The following is a 17,677-nucleotide window of genomic DNA, read 5'->3' as shown; positions in this document are numbered from 1 at the left end:
AACGGTGTGTTTAGTGGGTGAGAGGGGCTGGGCTCTGAGGCTTGACTCAGGGGTTGGCCTTAAATAGGCTACACAGAGAGAAACTGAGGTCCAGGGAGGTGAGGGGACTTGCCCAAGGACCCGCAGGGACAGAGCAGTCTGATGCCAGGACCTGGTTCTGTCACCGCCACATGTCCTTGACTTCCCTGCTCAGAGCCGGACCCCAGGGCTAAGGGGGCTTGTCAGGGAGGGTCCACGGGGCTCCCTCAAAGGCAGCGGCCGGGACACCCGCCTCCTTTCTGCTCAGGAGGCTCCCTCCAGCAGCCTCGCGGGACCAGAGGAATCCTGAAATGCCAGGGCTGGTGGTTCCCAAGAGTCCCAGAATCCACAAAGGAAATGGCCAACACTTTGGATTGAGTCTATCCAACAAAACTCAAACCAGGCATTTGAACTGGTGTGACGCAGCCTCGACTGGTCACTGTAGGACACAGACGTGAGGACACACTGCTGTCCCTCCCCACCACCCCAACCCCCCAGGCTTCTGCTTCAAGGAAGGGAGCCCTGGTTCCCAGCCTCGGGTTGGGATTAAGGCCAGCGAGGGCCACAGACACAGTCCGTGACACATAGGTCAGACTGCCTAGCCCCTGAGGGAGGATCTGTCTGTGGCTTTCAGATGTGTTTGTGGAGTTGTGACGTGGCTAGAGCACATGTCCCATGTATGTCCGTGGGTGAGCTCACCTTCGTATTGTCCGCAGACACGTATATGCGTGTGGTATATGAGTCGGCCTTCGTATTGTCCGCAGACACGTATATGCGTGTGGTATATGAGTCGGCCAGGGACTCCTGAGGGGGACAAGCGGCCACATTCTCTGGCCTGCGGGGGATGATAATTATTTCTCTCCCTGTGGCGTCTCCAGTCAGCTTGGGTTCATCAGATCGCTGCTCAGTTTGATCAGGCGTGATTCCTGGCTGGGCCTTGGGTTCAAGCCAGATCCACTGGTTTTCTGCTTTTGCTTGGACTGGTACCGCTTGGGGCGTGTTCTTCGGAGAGCAGATGGCCGAAGCGCGGGAGACCGAGTTGAATTATGTAAGCACAGAACATTTCCATTGGCCCGAGTGAGTCACGAGGCCATGCCCAACCTCCTGGGTCAGGAAAGGATGTTTCCTCTACCAAGAGTCTACAGTTAAGACTTGTGGCAAAAGGTGTGGATATAGCATTCTTTTTTTATTATTATATTATTATAATATATATTTTTTATATTATTATTATTAGTTTTTTATTTTAATTCCAGTGTAATTAACATGGAGTGATAGTAGTTTCTGGTGTACAGTATTATGATACAACAAATCTAGACAGTGCCCATGGCTCATCATGGTAAGTGTGCTTGCTCTGGAGTCCACAGTAGGGCAAGACGTGGGTGTGGAATTCTGTATGGGCAGGGAGGGGGCTGGAGAACCAGGACGTTCCTCCAGTCTTCCACGGTGGGGAGTGGTATGCTTGCTTCCAAATACGGGGGTAAGGGGAGCACTGACAGCAGCTTCCTAACCCCATCATTGCCATCGTCCTCACTGACCGTGAGAGCGGCTGTCCTCCAGCCACCTTGGGGTAGCTCCCTAACACCGCCAGCCCTTCCCCAGCTCCAGTTCCCACTGGGCTTGGGGACTGAGTGATCATTTTCCTTCTTATTTTTAGAATTTTTCGAAGGAAGGAGGGAACCTTCCGGATGGTCCTCGAGGCTGTAGAATCCTACCGGTATTGAGCACACTGCACCTGGTAAGCCCGAGCCCTGCCATGAGGCCAAGGGTGACTTGGAGCCCTTCACCTTCCTCTGCCTGCCCTGCCTTCCAGGGTGCCCAGCCCCGGGCCTGGTTCAGCCCAGGCAACTGCCACAGGGGAGTCTGGAAGTCAGATGGGCAGTGTCATCCCAAAGGTGTCCCTCCACAAAGCTGGTCTTTGGGCCAGGAGGACCAGCCAGCAGCCGTCCCCGCCCCCCCCCCCGGGTTTCCACAGACAGCTCCCCTGTCCAAAGACTGAATATTTCTTCTCCTTGCTCCGCAGCATTGATGCCTTGCAGATCCTCAGGGAAAGTTGAAACATCACCTTGCCCTTGAGGGTTCAGTCACGAGTTTCTGGATTGGCGCTTTTCTTCTCCTGCTCTGTGGTCCCACGGATGGGCTTCTCCTTGGCACTGGAATGAGAGCCGGTGGGTGGGAGGGATCGCTCCCAGCACAGCGCCTGGCTCTGAGTGCATGTTCCTCAGACTAGAGAGGAGAGGAATTGGGGCCAAGAAATCTCTCTCACCACGGGGACAGCCTGGTTCCCGTGATCGGAACTAAGATAAGGTCGGCTACCTGTAAGGAGTATTAGCCGGCCTTAAAAAGAAAGGAAAGGCTGGCAGGAGTTACAACATGGATGAACCTCGAGGACTTTAAGCTAAGTGACAGAAGCTGGGCACAAAGAGATGAACACGCAATGACCACAGTCACGGGAAGTGAGCTAGAGCAGTCAGATTCACAAGGCAGAAAGGACCGTGGCAGTTGCCAGGGGCTGGAGGAGGAGTCGAAATTTTATACAATGAAAAGAGCTCTGGAGATGGACAGGGGTGATGGCTGCTTGGCCCTGGGTGCACTTGATGTCATCCAACCTTATGCCTGAAAATGGCTCAGATGCTACAATTCATGATGGGTGTATTTTACCGCAATAACACTAACCAAAAGAAGGCGAAAGCTGGAGGAGCTACTCACCCGGGGACACACAGCCACTGGGAAGTGAAGCATCAGTGAGAGCCAATGCAGGGTGAATGCCACGGTGACACTTTTCCCTGGACTTTCCCATGGGCCGCTGCAGTGAGATCAGGAGAAAGACCCTGGCAGGCATACCAGCCAGTGGCCAGGACAGCATAGTCGGCCTGGGACGGAGCTCTGGGGGCCCACCTCTCCCCTCCGACATGGAACAGGTCGCAGCCTGAGTCCTTGCCACCCTGCAGGACAGAGATTGGAAGGCAAGCACCTCAAGGGGTGGGTATGAAGACGAGATGAGCTCATGTTCCAGCTCATGGCCCAGCACGGTTCTGGGCCGCCGGGCAGAGTTAAATAGATACACAAATGATGCAAGATCAGTGCCACCAGGTGGACCCTGGGAGAAGAGTTTGCTCTGTCCACCGTGGGAGTGACCGCAACGTCTCAGGATGGCTCTCGAAGTAGGTGTCATTTGCGTGCAGGGTAGAGAAGGTTTCAGAGGAGGTCTTGAGGTGGGTCTGGCATTCCTGGTGGAGGTTAGAGCTGGAGTAACAGTCGGCAGGTGCGGTGTCTGACCCCTTCTGAGAACTGCAATGAGGCTCATGTGACTAGAGTGGAGGACCGAGGGTAATCAGTAGGTTCTTTGATTTACAAATCACAGAAACTCAGCTCAAAGGGAATGTTTTGCTCGTGTTATCAGAAGAGTGTGGGAAATGAGCTTCAGGCATGGCTGGATCCAGGATTTCCCCTTCCTTGTTCCTTCTCCTCGTCCTGCTTTCCTGGCGCTGACTTCCTTTTGAGATCAATGAATGGCTCAGGGCTTCCTTCTCTCCTGCTTCAACCTTAGCTGGAGTAGAACATTTTGTTCCTGGGAATCCCAACCAAAGTCCCAGGGTTGACCCTGATCGACCCAGTTTCGCATGGCAAGCCATCTCCAGGCAAGTTCAGTGCTACTGTCTGAACTGGGGCTTGGACCCACCCCTAGATCTTGGGCTTGGAAGATGTCAGCCCTGCCTGGACAACACGGCTGAGAGTGGTGGGGGGATGGGCAGTTCCTCAAAGGAAAGCTAGGATGAGGTTTCCAGAAGGAGGGATGTAAATGTTAATCAGGCAAAAACACCAGACATCCTCTACAGGTAGCAAGAGCTAAGGCTGCAAGAGAAGCCCTCCTCTCATTCATACCCACCCCCCACTTTTCCTGCCTCCCCCTCCTGCTCCAACAAGATGTACTCATTCGCGCCTTGTTGGTTCCTCTCCGCACATGTTCCCAACCTCCCTGGATGCTGGGCGTAATCTCGTCCCCATGAGAGATGCCAGCAACACCTTCTGGAAACACAGCGTCTGCCAGCTGCCACCCCCCACCCTCGCTGTGGCTACATAATTAGAGTCAATGGGGCCGGGTGGCTGGCGGTGTGCAGGTCTCAGGCTGACCTGTTTCTCCAGCTCCCTCCAGCCTCCCCATCCTGCCTCGGAGATCCTCGGCCTTGGAGAGGGTGTGGGTAGCATGCGACATTCTGGCCCAAACCCACCTTAATCAGGTTTGTGAGCACAATCCCAGAAGGCTCTTGGTGGCTCGGCTGATATGCCAGTGCCAAACATAGAACAGGCCCAGCCAGTCCCACCCTTAATTCTGTAAATTGCTGGAAATCAGATGATAATGCTAGCCCGGGGAGACATAATTTGTGATAACCCGGCCCGGCCCCTGCTGGGTTTGATCCAAGATGACATCCATGGAGAGAAGCGTGCCTGTGGCTTCAGCCCCCTTCTCCGCATCATGTTCCCTTTTTAGCCTTTAATTCTTGGTCCCAGTGGCCATCTGCTGCTGCCGCCACTCTCCCCTCCCCACCAAGTCCCTGAAAAGCTCACTGGGGCCGGAAGGAAACGGGCCGGGAGGAAACGGGCCAGTTACTCATTCATTCACCCTACAGATCATTGTTGAGCTGGTACTGCATGCGCGGAGCCTGGGAGGTACTGGGGACAGGGACAGGATGCCCGCAGGCCCCCGGACTGCCATCTAGAGCAGGGAGGAGAGACTGGCATCACTCTCAGGAGGATCTGAGGTTATAGGGACAAGACTCCCAGGGTAGCAGAGTGGGGAGGGGTGTCAGGCACTACTTGGGGGACTGAGGGGATAGGGCCTCCGGGAGGAGGAGAGAGCTGCCCCAAGCAAGCTGCTGACTGTCCAGAGCTCTTAAGAGACTCCTGGCCCCTTGACCACGGCCATGGGCTCCTGTCCCGTCCCGAGGCTGAGGGCCAGGGTCGGAAATGGTCACGTCTCTCCCAGGAGGTGTGAGCATGTGGGTGCTTCAGACCTTCCTTCTCTGCCTTCCCCGCCCCCCCCCCACGACTTCCTGAAATAGATTCTGTTCGTCTCCACGGCACAGATGGTTACGGCGCCCGCTAACTTGGGGATGGGGCCAATCGCTGGGGTACAGCGGTGAGCCAACGCTACCCTGCAGATAGGGACGGAGGCATTTCACATGTAAATGTTGAATGGTATCTGCCTGTCATGAAGGCAAGGGCCTGGGCGGTTGAGAAATAGCAGGGGAGCCAGCTGACTGGGGTGGGGGGGAGGAGGCATCCCCAGCAGGAGGGCTGGAGGACGGAGGGGAAGGGGAAGAGGGTGGCTGTGAGAAGAACCAAGTCGGGACCAGGGCACCGCAAAGGCCATGGGGGTAGGATAATAAGGGGCGAGCGTGATGCTGGGTGGGGCTGGGGAGTGGGTGGGCCTAGCCGTGGGCCCTTGAACTTCGTGGAGGACAAGGAGGCGGCTTCGGGGCACCAGGATCTGAGGTCACACTGTCAACCTGGCTCCAGGCCTGCACACACGGAACCCCGTTACATTTGAGTTTCAGATCAACAATGAATCATTTTTTTAGTATAAGTGTGTCCTAGCTCCTCCAAGCTTACGCTAAAAAAAAAAAAAAAAAAAAAAAAAAAAAAAAAAAAAAAAAAAAGATTTGCTGCTTATCTGGAATGTAACTGGTGGTATCCTGTTCTGTTTTTTTATCTCTTTGCTACACTGAGCCACCATCTGTGGGGAGGTGGAGGCCACCTCCGTGCCTCCTTGGGGCTGGCCCTGTCACCTCTCAGGCTGATGAACCAGACGACTAAGACGGCCTGCCTGTTGTCACCCTTGCTTTCTGCTCTGGCCCCCTTCAACCCATTCCCCGGGCTTCCCATGGAAGGAACCAGGCAGGACAAAGGGCCTTCTGAAGTCACGGTCAGGAGCAGGGGGACCACTGTGACCTGCCAGTTTTAGGGCCCCTATAATAGGTCCCTTCCATCCTGCCTTTGAGCCTTGGCCCGGGTCGTCCCCTCTGCCTGGCCCTCTGTCGTTCGCACACCGGCTTATGGGAGGCCCAGCTTGTGTTGATGCTCAGCTGCTAAGCTCCCATTATGCCCTACGCTTCCTATGTGATTGTCCCCGTCACCTGTGGGGTGGGCTCCTTTCTCGTCCTTGTACAAATGGGAAAGCCGAGATGCAGAGAGGCTGGGTGACAAGGATGCAGACCAGGTCCCAGTCGTGGGACTGCCTCACCCTCCTCGCTCCTGGAGGGTCCGGGGCAGTGCTAAGCTCAGGCATGGACTATTCCTGTTCTCAGGCCACAGAGACTCCACACTCCCCCTCCCCATCTTTCGTTTTCCGATTATAAACCCGCTTCCTGCTCTAACCAGCAGGAAGCAAGTTTTCCTGTTTCCTTTTAAAATATCCAACTAGATTTTTTGTTGACTCCTTGTTCCTGAGGCTGGTCCAGCAAGACAAATAAAGAATTTCTTGATTAAAAAAAAAAAAAAAAAGTAAGTCTGCTGTCCCCTGGGTTTCGAGGTTTTTAGCATCTTGAGCCATTCAGGCTGCTTGACCTATGACTAGCACACCCCATTGGGCCCTGGTCCTCGCCCCTCTGGCCCATGAGCAGTCCTCTCGCCTTCGCTCATCGGCAGCCCCAGCCCATACCAAGCACTGCCTGGCGTCGGGCATCTCAGGCTCTCCCGGGTTAATCAGGCTGATTGGTTTTAATCAGTTCCCCGCTGCCAACAAAACACCAGGGAGCCAAGTGGGGGTGGGCAGGGGAGAAAGTCTGATTCACGGGGCACGGCCTCGCTGTGTGAGTGGCCGAATGCTTACCCACTCTGGGCCGGTCTCCTCGTTCCTGTAAATGGGAGGCGGACGACGTGATTCTGTGATAATAGAGGCATCCATTCATGAGGGTTTTCCGGGCACTTACTTAGTGTGCTAGAAAATGTTTTCAGCCCTGGGAGATGCCCATGAACAAAAGGGACAAGGCTCTGCCATCATAGGCTTATATTCTTTGGGGAGACAGTGAGGCTATGGCCCTGTACTGCCCACGGAGGAAACCCCTAGCACGGGTGTCTATTTAAATATAAAGGAAATAAAATGAAATCAAGTTGAAAATTCAGCTCTAGGTCGCCTGGGTGGCTCAGTCAGTTGAGCATTTGACTCCTCGTTTTGGCTCAGGTCATGATCTCGGTGTCGTGAGATCAAGCCCCACGTCGGGCTCCATGCTCGGCAGGGAATCTGCTGGAGTCTCTCTCTCTCCCTCTGCCCCTCTCCCCACTTGTGCTCTCTTTATCTCTCAAATAAATAAATAAATCTGAAAACAAAAAAAGAAAGAAAATCCAGCTCCCCCGTTACGACGGCCATGTTTCAAGTGCAGAAGCCCCTTTGTGCCTCAAGGCACGCCGGTGAGAGCTCATACGCACCATCACTGGGGTTCTGCTGGGCAGTGCTGCTGGGGACTGACAAGGCCTGTGCCCTCCAAGGGAGTGAGGACAGCTGGAGTGGACAGAGCCAAGCTTTTGGAGAAATGATAGTCAGGGAAGGAAATATTTGAGCTCAGGTCTGGCCTTGGTGAGGAGTGCTCCGCAGGGAATCTGAGAGATGACTCTTCCCGGCAGAGGGAACAGCAAATGCACAGGCCCTCGGCTAGGAGGTTGACCCATGAAAGGAGAAGGGAGTCCAGTGCCACTTGAGTGCATTAACGTGGAGAAGAGGGATAGGAAGGGAGACCTGTCAGGGGTTTGGGGCCGAATCATTTGGGGCCCTGCTGGCCGCAGGAAAGACTTCGGTGTGATGGGAAATCATTAGGTGGTTTCCAGCTGGGGAGTGCCATGGTCTGTTAACAGGATGATCCCCGCTGCTATGTGGGGTGAGAGGTCAGGGGACAAGCCAGAAGCTGGATAGAAGGCTGATAATCCCAATAATTATCAGCAGACAGTAGCCATGGGGGTGTTCGGATTCTGGAAACGCATCAATGTGGAGCATCAGTCTTGCTGATAGACGAGAAGAGCAGCATCGTGGAGAATCGAGGGGTTTCTGCACTTGGGGGGGGGGGATCAGGCGGGAGAGGATGCTGGTGGGCAACCCGCGAGGGAGCCAGAGTTCCCGTATGGGCCAAGTCAAGTTCAAGATCTACATAAGACATCCACGTGGAGGTGTTGGTGTGCTGTGGTCTAGCTGAGTCTGAACACCAGGGCCGGGGCAAGGTGGCATGATTAGTCTGGAGATAGTATTAGCGACCTAGCGAGTGTCACAGAGCGCTGTGGCCTTAATGCAATTACTGTCGTTTCTCAAGTCTGCTTCATGTCAGGCATACTATTACCTACCCTATCTTATTCAGTCCTGAGTCAACTCCAAGACGGAAGCCTGATCACTTTCTGAGAGAAAGGAAGCTCAGAGGGGTTAAGAGTCTTCTTCAAGGTCATACAGGATTTGATCTGAATCTATCCGGTTTCAAAGCCTTCATCCCCTCAGTGGCCTGAGGAAAGCGGTCATGTGTTCTGAATTCTGACTGGAATGGGCTGACCCATCTGCTTGAGTTTGAATGCTGAGGACCTCGGACGCCAGGCCACGGAGCCCAAATCCACACAAAGGCAAAAAGTTTCCCAGCCCAAGGACCAGGGCTGCCCGGCCGACTGCCCTGGGTTCTGTTTCCTCCCGAGACCTCGTCCTCATGGACATTCAGCCCTCTGACACCCTCTTGGGGTCTGTCTGATGGCCAGGGAACCAGGCAGGTAGAGAGGCCCGGGAGCTGCTATCATCCCCTCCAGAAGCAAGCAGGGGAGCACTGAGCTTCTAGGTTCCCTGCTGCCCCAGGAGACAGACAGCCCTTCCCCAGGACAGCCAGACTTCTGCACTTCCTCCCTAGGCATCCAGGAGTGGTGACAACTTTCCACCTTCTCCCTTCCTGTTTCGGGCTCCAAGGCTTGTGAGACCCCAGAGCAGAAAGGCCCACAGGGATCATCTGGAACAATGCACTCACTCCCTACAGATGGGAAGACTGAGGCCAGAGAGCTGTGTCTGGACTAGAATCTGGGTCTCCTGCCTCCATCTCGTGTCCATCTTCTGAGATCTCAGGGGGCTGGAAACCTTTATTTTCCTTCCCAGGGCTCTGAAACGACACGGGTGGTTCTCCGGGTGCTCCCTGGGCCTGTGTCAGGAGCGCCTCCGCGCACTCCCCCCCCCCCCCCGCCCCGCACATGGCAGAAACGGGACCCTGCCATCTGCGCTTGACCCAGCCTGCCCACCAAAATTTGAGGACCACCCACCACAGGCTGGCCTCCCCACGTCAGATCCTTCAGGCCACGGGTCCTCCATTCGAAGTCGGCTTACTCTTTCCAAACAGACCTGATCACAACACATCTCAGGCTCCTGGAAGCAGACAGCTGTGGGCAGGTGCTGCCTCCCATCTTCCGGCCCTGATTCCAGCCACCGCTCAGCCGCCCAGGTCCACACAAGCTTGCCTGCCCTTCCCATAGGTTTTGACTAGCTTCACCGCTTTGCCTCGAGCCTGCCCATACCACCACCCCCATCGCCCCCTCACTCCTTCCTGGCCTGGCTGGGCCTTCTCTGATACAAACCCCAGCACAGGCTGGAGGGGCAGGAGGAACGGTGCCCCTTAGGGTTGAGCTCGGCCAGTGTGGGAGAGCGGCCGGAGTACACTGGCTTCCACGTCCTTCCTGGGCTGCGTGCTCCCAGTGGTCCCAGAGGACAGAGCAACTCGTCTTGTCCTCCATGCCCTACCTCCCCCGCCTCATCCCCCCCCCCCCGCCCCATCCCTGCTCTCTGGGTCACACCCGCCCACTAAGTGCTCACACCTAAGTGTTTGTCACAGGCTCTGCTTTCTGGAGACCCCAGGTTCAGACACGCCCTGTCACTGACTTACATCCCATCCTGGAGTGTCACTTCCTGCAAGGACAGAGGTGACATATGAAACAAGACAGACTGGGCCCCTGGGGGGCTCTAATAACCAACACACACTGGTACTGGGGAAGGTGGGACACCCTCCAGGAGGCTCCCCTCCTTGCCTTATGGGTGGAGTAACTGATAGGAAATCAGACCCACAGGGGATGGCATGCTACGCTTTCTGGGAATGGAGAGAACCCCTCCTGTGTCCTTTCCTTGCACTTGCCTCTCTCATCCTGTATTAGATGGGCTCCTCTCAACTCCCACCGCCTGCAAACTCTAGATTCCCCCGAATTCCTTAGTAATGACCTAAATTCTTGTTGCTACGTGCCCGGTGTTTGCTGCCACCAGGATCCGTGACAGTGTGGCCGCCGGAGCCAGACTCCCTGGGTTTGAATCCGGGTCCTGCCACCTCTCACATGGGCAACTTCAGGCAAGTCACAACTGGCCTGTGCCTCATTTATGACATGGGGACAATACCTCCCTCATAGACTTGTTAGGAAAGTAACGTTAACGTGCAAAGTGTGACGGGCCACGTGGGGCACACAGTCGGTACATTATAAGCCTCGGCTATTATAATTATCACATTTTACTATCACCATAACCCTGTGGTCTAAACACTGGCATGCAATTCTTCAGATGGAAACTGAGGCTCAAGAGGTTGACTTACCCAGGGTGGGAGGGGGAGCTGGTCTTTGAATGCTCTCTGTTCCAGTCCAGAGCCTTGGGTACCGACGGACCAGTTTTCTGGTACTCAGAAACTGAGTTGCAGCTTTAAACTATCTTCCATCTTGGGGCACCTGGGGGGCTCAGTCAATTAAGTGTCTGCCTTCGGCTCAGGTCATGATCCTGGGGTCCTGGAATCGAGCCCCGTGTTGGGCTCCTTGCTCAGTGGGGAGTCTGCTTCTCTCTCTCCCTCTGCCCCTCCCCCTGCTTGTGCTCTCTCGCTCTCTCTCTCTCTCTCCCCCTCCCTCCAATAAATAAATAAAATCTTAAAAAAATATACAAAAACAAAAAAAACCCACAACTCTCTTCCATTTTGACGGGAGGACTGGGCCCTTAGTGGAGCCCCCTGCGTGTGGATGGGCTTTGATTATTTGACAGAGAAGACGATCCAGGGGGAATGAAGGGCTTCCAGGGGCCCTTGGGACGCAACCCGAGGGCCCTTCCCCCAGACCATACCCCTTTCCCCTGAATCCACTTACCCATTCTCCCCAGCATCAGTTGTGCCTGTGGCCGGGCGGTGACCATCCAGGCTGCTGGGATCAAGGAAGGGATTTGTACTTAACCATGTTTCCAAAGCTGTAGCCCAAGGAAAACTCATGTCCTCAGGGACCTACTGGGGCTGAACAAAGAATAGAGAGCCCCGTGGCTAAAAAGGCCTAGAAAATGCACGTGGTGCCCCCAACATGGGCCCTTTCTCCCCTGGGGACTTCTGAGAACCTTTACTACAGCGATTGGGGCTGTGACTCTGCAGGGCTCAAGGGAGCACTCACGAGTCCCAAACAGACTTCTGCAGGGAACCCTCTCTCCTGGGGACAGTCTTCTAAATCTGCAGAACTCGCTTCGGGCACAGCTGCTGTAGTGTTTGGCACACTCCACCCTCCTCCAGACAGACAGATTGCCTCAGCCAGATGGGGGTTCCCTGAGCGGGCTGCTCCTGCCTGGGAAGTCTGTTGTCAGCTCTGGGGAGAAGGAGTGAGTCACCCATCTCTGGGCTTTGGGTGCCAGCTCTGGGGTGCAGAGAAGGGAGTGCTCAGGGGGAGGGACCAAGCAGCCCCTCTGGCCATGCCCCTGTGGCCTAGAAAGGGAACCCCACCTCTAACGACTGTCCCAATAGTGGCTCAGGTTCTGCCCCGACGCACCTGTGACTACAGCCAGGGCGGTGGGGATGGGGGGGAGGTAGGGACCAGGATCAAAATCAAAATTCTTCCAGTTCATAGCCCTGGCACTGTGAAATTTACCAGTTGGTAAATAATTTGAATATCCTCCTTGGTAATCGGTACCCATCCTGTGCTCTAGCATCAGAGGACGTGAGCAGAGGAAGAACATTGGATTGATGCTAGGGGAGACAGAACAGACATGGGTCTTTAACTTTTCAACATCTTTCTCTGCCGCTTTCTAGCCGCACACCCCAAAGGAGGTTCTTTTCACTTCGAGTCCCAGGATTCTCATCCACCGCCTGGGTGTTCCGAGTGTAAGGGAGATCTGTGGCCTGCACAGGGTCTGGGCCCCAAAGAATGTTGCTTGCTTCTTGCTTCTTCATGGTGCCCAGGGAAGCAGGTGTTGGGAGAGACACTCCTCCTCAGTGTCCCTTGCCCAGAACAACCTCCTCATTAAGGGAGCTGTTCCACATCCCCATCTAATTACCCTCTAACCGCCTGCTCCCTGCTGGGCCCGGCCTGCTTGCTGCCTCCTGCCTGACCAGGAGACCCAGTCTAATTGGAAGGCACTCAGCGAGACAGGACCCCACTCCTGCTGGGGCCAGCAGTCCAGGGGAGAGGCTGGTCCTCCCTGGCTCCTGCAGACTGCCTCCAGCTGAGGGCAGAGAGAGCCGAGGCGAGGCTGGCTTGTCCTAGGTTACGCACCCAGTGAGAGCAGGAAGGGCAAGGATGTGAGCTAGCCTTGTGCTGTTGGTGGCTCTGGATAGGTTTATTTTTCCGGAAAAGCAATCTCGAGGAGTGGTTGAGGGTGCACACTTGGAGCCCGACAGACTTGGTTTGGGTCTTTGCTCTCTGCTTACCAGGCTGTGGCTTTAAAAGCTTCCTTTTGGGGGACGTGGGTGGCTCAGTGGGCTGAGTGTCTGCCTTGGGCTTAGGTCATGATCCCAGGGTCCTAGGATTGAGCCCCGAATCCAGTGCCCTACTCAGCAGGGAGCCTGCTTCTCCCTCTTCCTCTTTCTGCCGCTTCCCTTGCTTGTGTGCTCTCTCTCTATCAAATGAATAAATAAAATATTTAATAAACAAACAAACAAACAAATAAATAAAAGCTTCCTCTTGTCCTCTGTTTTGCCATCTGAAGAATGGGAATTCTATTGTGGGGAGGAAAAGAGAAAAGGCCATAAAGTGTTTAGCATAGAGCTCTGTGCACAGCAAGCACTTGGTTGGTGGGGGCTATTGTGAGAGCTGCACATTCCTGATTCCAGCCCACCGTTCAGGGACCCCTGCATCTATGCTACCCTACTCAATGCTCACAACAACTCAATGAGGCTATTTGATTTTTCACAGGAAGAGAAACTGAGATTCAGAGGTAAAGAGACGTGTTCAAGATCATCCAACCAGTACACAGAAGAGATCCAATCCCGCTGCTCTACCTGCATCCACTCCTGGCACTCATGCACACATAACTGGGTGCCTAGTGTGTCCCCCACTTGATTCTGGCAAGGACTGGCTTCCAAGCTTTTTGGTTACCTTCTCTTCTGTGACAAACACTGGAGCTCTATTTCCCACCCCCTCTTCCAAGCACGCCTCTGCCATAGGAGTGAGAAAGCTACACCCTCCACTGCGCAGACTCTCTACTAGGTAAGGATGGATCTGAAAATCTGGATGGGGGAGTTGGGGGAAGCAGTAGTGGGAAGAAGATTGGCCCCTCAAGGAAAGCTTTGAATTCCTGGTAAAGAGCTCAAACTCCACTAGTTCACGGATCAACTTCTACTCTCTTCCTTCTTTAAATGTAGATGTGAGCTCTGGAGATGCAGCAGCCATCTTGTGACCAGGAGACCTCAAACATAAGGATGAAAACCAATAAGCGAAGCATGTCCAAGAAGACAGGTTGGAATTCCAGGTTCCCTGTGGCATTATTGAGGTTGGAACTACCGCTTAATCTCCCTACCCACCCACCCCAACCCCTATATGTTTAGGGGCTAAGTTCAAGCCAGTGGTTCTCAAAGTGTGGTACTTCCTTGAACAGCATCATCAAGATCACAAAGGAATTTGTCAGGAAAGCACATTCTTGCCTTTCCCCCCTAACGCCCAGATCTGCTCAGTCAAAAACTCTGAATGATCTGGGTTTCTAACAAACTGAGTGACTTTAATATTTAGGAACCACTGGCCAAGAGCCTTGTTCATTCAGAACCCGTTTACTCGAATCTGAGTGCAAGCCTCCTTGATACCACACCTCTGAGCTTCGGCTCAAAGTCTTTTCTCTGCCTAGAATGCCCAGTTTCTTCTTTCCTCCCTCTCTGCCAGTCTTTTTTATGAAGTGAATTAATTTTAATCATAGAAATCCAGAATGGCAGAAAATTCTGCTGTTGCAGTTTGGCAAGGTACATGACTAGTTTTTGGATTAGGTCTCGACCGTCTCGGAGGGCTGGAGAAAAGCAGAAAGCTATAAAATTGTTCCATTAAAAAAAAACATGTCCGCTTCCATCTGGAAAACCCAGAATCGGTGTTTTATTGTTTCTCTCTCTCTCTCTCTTTCTATATTAGGCCGGAAGGAGTGATCGGCAAGCCCCAGTATCCTGACTTTCAGCGATCATGGACCCTGAGGTCCCCGTCCTGACGGGGCCACAGTCGGAGCCCGGAGCTTGTCCACTGTGGCCGCCAGCATGTGGGGGCAGATGTTGTCGTTAGACTCTGCTGCATGACAGACCACACCAGATCTTGGTAGCTTAGACTGACTATTTTTTTTCCCCCAGATTCTGTAACTGACTGGGTAACACCACTGCTGGCTGTGTCTGTGGTCAGCGGAAGGCCACCTGGGGCCTGGGCCCTGCCAGGATGGTGGCAACACCACTTCCTCCTCCCTCTACATGGTCTTTCAGCCCAGATATCTTCAAGGCCTGGTCGGTGTAGGGCACAGTCCCAAGAGGGCCAAGACAGAAACCCAAAGGCCTGAGATCCTATGCCTGTGCTTCTGGCAGATTCTGTTGGTGGTAGCAAGTCCCAAGGTCAGTTACGTGCAGGAGGGTGGATTACCAGTCTCTATCCCTGCTGGGAGTCCATATCCCTACTGGGAGACAGGGCCGTCATGCAGAGGGGTGGGTACCCTGGCCTGGGAGGAATTTGCATCCTCCATAAAGAATGTTCACATCTGTCTTCCAGCCACAATTGATTCACTTTCCTTCCTCAGCAGGTCCTGTGTGGCCTGCTCCCAAGACCCTCAGGGTTTCCTCCAAGGGCAGCATCAGGTTGAGCATCTGGAGTCTTGTGGTCTAGGTCAGGTCCGGATGTGGCTGGTGCTCCACTTCACGCCGGGCAACTGATCTACCCTCACACACCGGGTATGCAATGCTGAGACAAGATAGACTATTTCGTTTTGAAAAGGCAGGAACAGTAGACGCATGGCGATGGCTGGTCTGTAACCATCGCCATGTTCTGGAATCCAGCCAGGCGCTTGTGATCAAGATGCTCTGCTCTGGGGACAGAAGACAGTCCTTGATTAGGGCCTGGTTCTGCCCCTGGGGGTGGCCCTGGGTCCATCATTCCCTTTGGCTGTTGGCTCCAACCCTGGGCTCTGCTGTCTCAGAGGGTCTCCCTTTCCAGAAGAACTCTTTGCACTGACTAGCTTTCTTGGTCTGCTTCCTGTGTGTAAAACTCACAGGGCTCTTTTCATTTAGAACTGTTTCAGGTTTTTTTAGTCCAGACTAGGGGTACTCTGCTTAAGACGATTCTCTCAAATGTTGTGGGTTTCTCATGAATCACACCTGGGGATCTTCAATGCCCCAGAAGCCACTTCGTTCTTTTTGAGACAGATCTCTACCTTGGGTGTGCCATAGTTCAGCATCCATAAGATTCTTAGAAACTCTTTCCTACAGCGGAGAAGGCTACACAGCACTGCCTTAGACAATTTTAAGGTCTTAATAAAGGGTTATACAAGAGTGCCTGGGTGGCTCAGTCGGTTAAGCATCTGACTCTTGATTTTGGCTCAGGTCGTGATGTGAGGGCGTGGGATGGAGCCCCACATGACGCTCTGTGCTCAGCAGGGACTCTGTTTGGGACTGTCTCTCTCCCTCTGCCCCATCTCTGCTCACACTCTCTCTTTCTCTCTCTCAAATAAATAGATTAAAAAAAAAGAAGAAGAAATGGTTTTATTTTTCAATGCACTACCTTCTGATGGTTTCCTGTTGTCTCTAAATTCTGCTTGCAAACAGAACAGAGCTCTCTTAAGCTCATCTCTCTCTTCTTATATCTTATCAGGAAGGAAGTCCATTGGCAGTCTCCTCCACATTTGGCTTGGAAAACTCTCTAGCCAGACCTGTGAGTTCATTTGGTGCATGTTCCATAATCCAAGTATCCGCAGGTAACAGTCTTGCCAATAGTTCTGCCACAGTGCAGCACGTCCCCCTTCCCCAGGCTCCAAGAGCAATTTCCTCCCCGTGGTTCCAGCTCCCACCGATCATTCCGTGACTGTCCTTCCAGCCTCTGCCCATCTCCGGGGCCCCTGGACCCGTGCACATGAATTAGCTCTGGGTTTTGGAAACAGCCCAGGCACTGGTATTGATTTCTATAACTGGTATCAGCTTATCAGCATAAAAAAATGTGGCCCGCAACTTAGCGATTTAAAACAAAGATCTAGGCTAATTCCTGACTGTCTGAGGGGACTCTCTGCTGTGTCTGCTGGGCTCGGGCACACAGCTGTAGTCCACTACCGGCTCAGCGGGGTCGGAAGGGCCTGGGCGCTCACTCCTGCCACTGGCCCTGGCGCCGGCTGTGGGCTGAGCACCGCGGCCCTCGGCGTGGTCTCTAACTAATCCTTCAGGAGGCCAGCCCAGGCTTCTGGACAAGGTGGGCTCAGGACAGAGTCCCAGGAGGGCAAAGGCAGAAGCCCAAAGTCCTCTCGATGCCTGAGCTCCGAAACTCACATGACCTCACTCCAGCCAGACTCCGTTGTCTCAAGGCCAGCCTCGATTCAAGGGGACAGAGAAACGGGCTCTCCCTCTGGCTGGGACTCAGTGAGGTCATACTGCAGAGGGGCGGACACACTAGCATGGGAAGAATTCGTGGCCCTTAAACAAGCTACCACAGGACTTCGTTTCTGTGGGCGCTCACGTTGCTTCGATGCCACAGATGGCTTCGTGTCTCCTCGGAGACCTCATTACTGCAAGCCCGTGCTTGGCTCCTATTTTTCTGTCAGGAATTGTTTAGTTGCGAGGAGTGGAAATCACTCAAAATAGCTCAAAGGAGGCCGGGGCGATACAGATATCATGGAAATGACACAGGGTTGGGCCATAAAACCTAGAGCAGGCAGGGAGAGAAAGGGATCGTTCTCTCATGTACTTTATTTCTCTCTTTTTTCCCCAGGGTCTTCCTCCTTCTCCTGCTCCTCCTCCTCCTACTGCTTCAGGTCTACTTACTTACTCTGCATCCTTGTGGCTTCTTTCCTCCCCTCTAATTTTGGTCCCAGACATGGAAGCAAGAGTCCGCCCATCTGCGGGGAGAGGAGGCACGAAAGAGAACCTTCCCGACTTTGCTTCATGTGGGGTACAAACTGGCTCCAATTCCACAGGCCCCTACAGACCCAGAGCCCAGCGCTTGTTAACTGGAGATTTCATGTCTGTTGGCTCCTATTTTTATGAAAGAAAAAAATGGGTCTCTGGCCCCAAAGCGAGCTGACTGCCCTGGAGTAGCTCTCCAGTCTTCGTTCCGTCCATTACAGATGTCAGTAAAGACATAATACAAACGTGGCTCCCCAGACGCACCCACACTGTCGAGCAGGGGCTGCTGGAAATCAGTCTCGACTTATTTCCCTGGGACCCAGGAGAACCCTCCAAGCTGTCTCCTGGAGACCTAAGTAAGGGGCCCTCAAGGAGAC

General features: G+C 53.8%; 1 long non-coding RNA gene across 4 annotated transcripts; it reads left to right on the top strand.

The window, feature by feature from the left end:
- Positions 1-1,266: 1,266 nt before the first annotated feature.
- On the top strand, positions 1,267-16,841 carry LOC131811714 (uncharacterized). Of its 4 annotated transcripts, XR_009346087.1 has the most exons (9): positions 1,267-1,354; positions 1,673-1,753; positions 2,039-3,179; positions 13,153-13,446; positions 13,602-13,729; positions 14,353-14,529; positions 14,688-14,813; positions 14,999-15,146; positions 16,063-16,841. It is a non-coding gene; the product is annotated as an uncharacterized LOC131811714 (long non-coding RNA). The 4 variants fall into 4 exon arrangements; XR_009346088.1 differs by lacking the exon at positions 14,688-14,813 and having other exon boundaries at positions 14,996-15,146; positions 16,063-16,840; XR_009346083.1 differs by lacking the exons at positions 14,688-14,813; positions 14,999-15,146 and having other exon boundaries at positions 13,602-13,695; positions 16,063-16,838.
- Positions 16,842-17,677: the final 836 nt, after the last annotated feature.

The sequence above is a fragment of the Mustela lutreola genome, chromosome 1, assembly GCF_030435805.1.
Source record: "Mustela lutreola isolate mMusLut2 chromosome 1, mMusLut2.pri, whole genome shotgun sequence".
Lineage (NCBI taxonomy): Eukaryota > Metazoa > Chordata > Mammalia > Carnivora > Mustelidae > Mustela > Mustela lutreola.
Note: the sequence above shows the minus strand (reverse complement) of the source record. Positions and strands in the feature narration are given on the sequence as shown.